The sequence below is a fragment of the Tiliqua scincoides genome, chromosome 6 (genome assembly GCF_035046505.1).
Source record: "Tiliqua scincoides isolate rTilSci1 chromosome 6, rTilSci1.hap2, whole genome shotgun sequence".
Taxonomy (NCBI): Eukaryota; Metazoa; Chordata; class Lepidosauria; order Squamata; family Scincidae; genus Tiliqua; species Tiliqua scincoides.
The window spans coordinates 55,805,399-55,812,048 of record NC_089826.1 but is presented as its reverse complement, the minus strand read 5'-3'; the positions used below and the strand labels follow the sequence as shown (position 1 = coordinate 55,812,048).

Sequence of the window (6,650 nt, the reverse complement as noted above, 5' to 3'; positions counted from 1 at the left end):
CGGGATCTCTTTGTGGACGATTTTCCTAAAGATGGTACTCTTCTCCACCTGGTTGGGCCACCTGGGCTTTGCTGATATCATTGGCCATCACTGCACTGCCCCACTTGGCCCCCACCACCTTCTACAGCCCACACCTTGCCTCTTCAGCCCTCTACCAATACTGGCCTTCTCGGGTCAGCAAGTGGCCAGTTAGTGGAATGCAGCTCACTAGCATCTGTCCTATTGGCTTTCCCTCCTGTCCATTGTTCTTTTCCCGCCCCTTCTCCGCATTTTCCAACCAGACCAAATCAAGCAGAGTAACTGTGGCTGCCCTGAGTGTGCCCATTGCAGCATTAGAAACTTGGGGGCACTTAGAAAGTGCCCACATGCCTCAGGTTGACCACCCCGTTATAGGACTACAATGAGTGTGTTTGCTAGAACAGTTTTTTTTTTTTTACAGAGGCACTGCCCACTTGCTTTATTAGAAAGTAGATGTTTTCTTATTGAAAGACTTACACATTTTCAAAGGTCAAGAAGTTAGTATTTGAGCCACCAAAAAAAGCACTGATTAGGTGTCTACACCTTGAGGCTAAGAAATGCAGACTGCAGCTTGTAGTTATTAAATGTTTGCTGCTAAGACAATCAACACCCGTCAGAATCAATTAGGTGCCCCCCAAAAATCCATTGAAAATAAAGCCAAATAGAATTTTCACCCCATAGGAAGCTGACATTTGCACTGGGGTGAAAATTCTACCCCAGATAAGTTTGAGCTCTTGGAAAATAAATAGTACACGTGAGTTGAGTTGGCATCCTTCAGTCTCGGAAGACTATGGTGTCACACTCTGAATGGTGGTTCTGGAACAGAGTGTCCTCTCCAGTGCGCGAAGCCTGGGTAAAGTAGGTATGGAGGATAGACTGTTACCCATGCAGCAAATCCCCCCTCTCCACGTCGCTGAAATGGTCCAATGGAAAGGCAGAGGCCAATACGGTTGGTTCCAGCGGCGTTGCAGGAGTTGCCAGAATGTGACTGTGTTCAGCCATGAACTGCCTCAGGGACTCCGGCTCCGGATTTTGCCTCGAGGTTGACTCCTGAAGCCTTTTCCATAACTGGATGTAGCCACAAGGCAGTGGAGGTTTGAGATCAGAGTTTTCCTTCTCTCAGATGAGCTGCCTTCCCAAGCTGATGAGCCCCATCTACCCAGTGGCTGTTTAGTCGCCTCTTACGACAAGTACAGCCAAACTGAGGGCCTATTCTTATCCCCAGCCCCCAGGGGAAATAGTACACGTACCTCGCTAAATTTTTGATATGTTACAGACCAAGGTGTTGTACAATGTTGTAAACGGACAATGATTCAGCACCCTAACATCACATATTTTTTAATACACATATAAGGGAATAAAATATTCCAAGGATATATTCATGCAGAATTGAATTTATACTAGTTTTGTTCACTTCATTACTGCTGGTTTGCTTTTACTTTATATTTTTTAATGTTTTCATTGTTTTTCTTTTGCAAACAGCTTTGCTATTATCCCCTGGAAAGTGGAATATAAATAGAGAAAATAAATCAATAATAGAGATCTAGGAATTGACAGTGACTTATCACAGTCAACACTGTGTTTTTCTTTGCTGGTTATCTCCTGAGGACTTCATCTTTGGAAGGAGCATCTTGCTTCAATTTAGCTTTTCCTTCCTATTTGTCTTGAAGTTGAGTCTGGGGAATTGATATGAATTGCAGAATACTGATTGATTAGTAATTACACTGCTGATTATTGAGTGAAGCAGCAATAGGGCTTGGGAATCCTTTGGATTTTACACGAGAGCCCCAGTGCTTTTAAACAACCATTTTGTTTGATAGAAGCAAACCTTTTTGTTCATTCTTAATGAATAAAATGAAAGTTGATGCTGGTTGGAATTGGCATCACCAGATTTGCACAAAGGAAGCAGTAAGTGAAGGCACAAACAGTTGAACAGCCAAAGGCATGGGCAAAACAGTGGGCATATCACCCAGCATCTCATTTAAATTTTTTATCCTGAACCCTGTACCTTTTTAGGCAAGGCATCAGGCTTCACAGAAACCTGCACAGGATTGCTGGTCTAGGAATATGATTCTCACTTAGGGTGCAAGAGGTCCCAGGTTCAGAACCCAAACAAGCTCCACAGTTTTAGAGCCAGGATAGTGTAGTAGTTTGAGAGCTGGACTCAAACTAGAGATCCAGTTTCAAATCCAAATTCAAAAAGATCCAGTTTCAACTCCCTGCTCAGTCATTAATAATAATAATAATAATAATAATAATAATAATAATAATAATAATAAAGGTATTTCTATACCGCCTTTCTTGGTCTTCAGATTTCTCCTTAGACTTTATTTAAGGTGGTTTACATAGGCAGGCAATTTAAATCCCCGTAGGGATTTTTACAATTTGAAAGAAGGTTTCTATCTTTCAAGAAACCACAACATTCAGATGTTTCTTTCTTGATCTGGTCGCACATTCTGGCCTCCATCCTCCCACGCTCAGAGCAGATGGAATAACTCGGCTCAGCTTGTCAGCTGCTTCAAGGTGCACAGTGCCGGTGGCCTCAAACTGGTGACCTTCAGATGTTATCTTCAGGCAAATGGAGGCTCAACCCTCTAGACCAGACCTCCTGCCAGACCAGACCTCCAGGAAGTCATGAAGCTTCCTGTGTGACATTGGGCCAGTCACTAACTCTCAGCCTCACCTACCTAACAGGCTTGTTGTGAGGACAAAAGGATGGATGCTGCTGTGTGCACCGCCCTTACCTCCTTGGAGGAAGGATGGCATAGAAATGTGAAAAATAAAGTGTTTTGCCCACGTTATGCATTACACGTAAATCAGCTCTCATTTTTAACTTGATATGAGAAAGACCTCTCGGAGTGGTTAACTGCAGAAATTCTAATTGTTTTATCTCAAGACTGTGCTGCTGCTGTTTTCAATTAATTAAATAACATTGTTGATGCTGTTTATGTTTTTAAACTGTAAGCTGCCTTTGGGCTGAAGAATGGAATATAAATATTTGTAATAAATAAATAAACAAAATTATAAATAACAGACTGACACAGCCAAGTCTTATACACACCCTGCACTACTACTCATAGCCGAATAGTATTTTTTCTTTTATACTAAGTCAGTAGCAACTGTTACCCTGTGCATGCCTGATCTTATCTGATCTCTGAAGCTAAGCAGGGTCAGGCCTGGTTAGTACTTGGATGGGAGACCTCCTGGGAATACTGGGTGCTGTAGGCTTATACCATAGTCTTTCGAGACTGAAGGTTGCCAACCATATGAGATACTATCTAATGTTTTGATGTAAAATATTAAATATGTGATTGTTACATATACTATGTTTAAATTGTTTTGTGCATTTTATCTTTTTTTTACAATTGGATGCTTCAAGCATTTCTGGTTTCTGATTTAAAATTGGTTCTTTTTGGCATCTGAGTTACACAGTGACACTCTAAGGTTGCAATCCTATGCACACTTACCTGGGGGTAAGCCCCCTTGATTATAATAGGACTTACTTCTGAGTAGTCATGTGTTGGGCTGTGAGGGCCATATTTAAATGTTTAAAGGCCTATCCAGCTTTTCAGCCCTGATGCAGCTGCAATACAGCCCTGAGGTATGGGAACAAATGTTTCCTTACCTTGAGAAGGCCTCCATGCCTGCATCCCCACTGCAGGATGCAACACACACCCCATTGGCATGGCTGCATTCATCCATGGTCATGGATGCATCAGTGAATAGGATTAGGCCCTAAGACATAAGAACATAAAATATTTGCAAGTCAGTCCCAAATCTTTAAAAAAAACAAAACCTTCACAATACACAAAAGGAGTTTATTTATTTATTTATTTAAAAGTATATATACCCTGCAATTTTTTTAGTCTCTGAAATGCCCCAGCCAGCCAACAATCACAAAATGGAAAACCTTCTTCAGATGTTATACTAGAAACATTAAAATCGATGTGAGCCATTTGCACAGTTAGTCCTTTTGGATGGTCCTTGAAAAGATGGTCCTTGAAACATCCAACACTAGATCTATTCTTCCCTATTCAGTGCAGAAGAGTTTTGGCTCAAAAACCAGATGCTTTTGTAATTCCTTTTTGGCTCTGACAATCATGAACTATGAGCTATTGGGACACATCCTACTACCTATCTTAAAAAAAAAAATGAAACCATTGGCCAGCAACTGTCGGTTTGGGATCTGATATAAAATCTACCTGTTCCAAATCTACCTGCAGTGCAAGACAGGAAAAGAAGAAGTAAAACACACTGTACTGCCATCAGATCAGTCCTGATGCCAGAAGTGGAAGCGGGTGTAGCAAAAGGATGGTGCAATCTGTTTAATGGATGGTGCAATCTGTAATTAAAATTCTCAAAAAAATATGCCAAGTCCTGATCAATCAACCCAATGCTTTTTCACTTGTTGAAGAGAACACTGGAAGCAATCTTGCTTCATATTTAGCAATTGGACAGAGTAGTCCTTGTACATGTACATGCAGTGAAATACATTTATGTATGACTATCAGAGGTTACTATATGTATAAGATTCATGCAATTTCCCACACAAAAGCCTTCTGTGTAGGAACTGCATAGTTCCTTCCTATGTAAGAACATTTACTGACTAATGTTAAGAGAACCTTTAATGGGAAAACATTTTGAGATATCCGATTTGTTTACACAATTAGTTATCCTGGGTTAACAGCCATTAATTTCTGTTTGTTTACACATCCACCAGAGAAAATTAGAGGCTGAAGATAGGAAAAGAATCCCTGATAAAATCAGAGGCTCTTGACTCATCTCATTTTCATCGCCAGAAAAGTCTTCATGTAAACATGAACAGTTATTTCTGGTGGACAGAGCTCGATGGAATGCAGAGTTCCTGAAAACAGAAGTGACCTGTGAAGACAGTGAGTGTTAGATGTGGGGCTGATGAAACGCCCTTAAGATCTTGCCTTCTAGCTGGGGGATATGTAATTCAGTGATACGTCTCCAGGCCAGTTCATAAAAACAAATGGTGCTTCTTTTCTCCACTGTGCACTCTGGTATACAGCCAATTGGAGAAACCTTAGCATAACCTTAGTCATTAACACAACAGTTGCAGTGCAATAATTTCCATAATAGCAGTGGTTTGAAAAAGGCAGCCTCAGTCATGTGAATGGGTACAGTTGTCCTCATGTAAGACAAGTTTCTTTGTTCACATCCTTCAAATCCTATGTTAAAACCCACCTTTTCCATGAAGGCTTTGGCAGCACACCCTGGTTCTCTTCCCCTCCTGTAACTAAGCTTAAGCATGCATCACTGAAAAATTTGTAGATGCTTCCCCATTTACCTCTGCCATTTCCCTTGTGTCGATATCTAGATTGTAAGTCTTTAGAGCAATGATCCATCTTTTCACTCTCTGGAAAGCGCTGTGTACATTGACATCAAAGACATAATAAAGAGATTAGTTCACGGATGTTTCCTCACACAAACATATAACCAAGTATGCAATAAGTGTCTTTTGTTTCTGAGGGCCAGACTTGCAACGCAACAATCACAGACATTTCCTTCTGTATCCTTTCATCCTGTGTGTACACACCTATTGGACAGCCAGCACTCTGAATTTGCTATTGTGGACTACTAATGTTGGTATTCTATTGGGAACGCAGGCTATTTGGAACCGTTCAAATACGTAAACGTGTCTCTGATTCACTCTTCTCAACACTTTCCATTACTTTAAGAATCTGCCAAATATTATATAATTAAGTGGAAGACCTAATCTTCCTCCCATGTCAGCGTAAATCACTGGAAACAATGTTAAGCATACCCTCTAGGGAGTCCTAACCACAAATTGTGCTGAACATGTTTCAAGGTTTTCATGCCATGATAAAAAATTACGGGCCGATACTATTCATCCTGTTTCAACAAAGGAAAATTAATATGGGTTCTTACTCTGAAAGGAAAAAATGATATCAAGGACCAGCATTTTGCCTTTGAACAAGGCTTTACAAATGTAGTACTGTTCCTTTAGCTTCCTAATATCTGCCTTGACCCCCTACAACTTACACTATGCTGTATTCAACATTTTCAGACCCACAATCTTCTTTTAATTCCAGCCACATAGTACCTAGTTTTAATTTTTTTTCTATATATTCCCATCCTTCTTTGCATAGTCTTCTCTCTCTTTTTCTCTTAGCCTGTCTTCTCTCTCAAAATCTGTTTAAAAAAATAGAGGTGATATAATGCAGGGCATTTCAACCTTTGGTTTGTTTGTTTTGGCAAATACACCAAGTGTCACCTTTTGCAGGTACTAGAGGTGGCAGTTGTGCACAGAATGGATGGCTTGCCCCACAGCTGGGACTTTATTCTGCACCCATCTTCCCCCACACCTCTTTGAGGAACCAGCCAGAGTCACATCTTGTTCCCTGGTGCATCATCATCCCAGTCATCTCCATTGTCAATGGGGTTAGACCAGGTGGGGCAGTGCTATATGAACACCAGAGCAGTGGGATCAAGTGCCACCTGCCACACTGTGGAATAGCCAGAAGAGAGAAACAGCCCCAGCTGTCAAGAGAGCACATCAGCTGGCCAACATCCTGCAGCAGGAAGCAAAGAGGGAACACCAATGGAAAAGCTACAGTAGGCAACTGCAGCTGTCACAAACAAGT

At 41.1% G+C, this 6,650-nt stretch overlaps 1 pseudogene; it reads left to right on the top strand.

The window, feature by feature from the left end:
• Nucleotides 1-3,126: 3,126 nt before the first annotated feature.
• Nucleotides 3,127-3,246, top strand: LOC136656603 (5S ribosomal RNA; annotated as a pseudogene).
• Nucleotides 3,247-6,650: the final 3,404 nt, after the last annotated feature.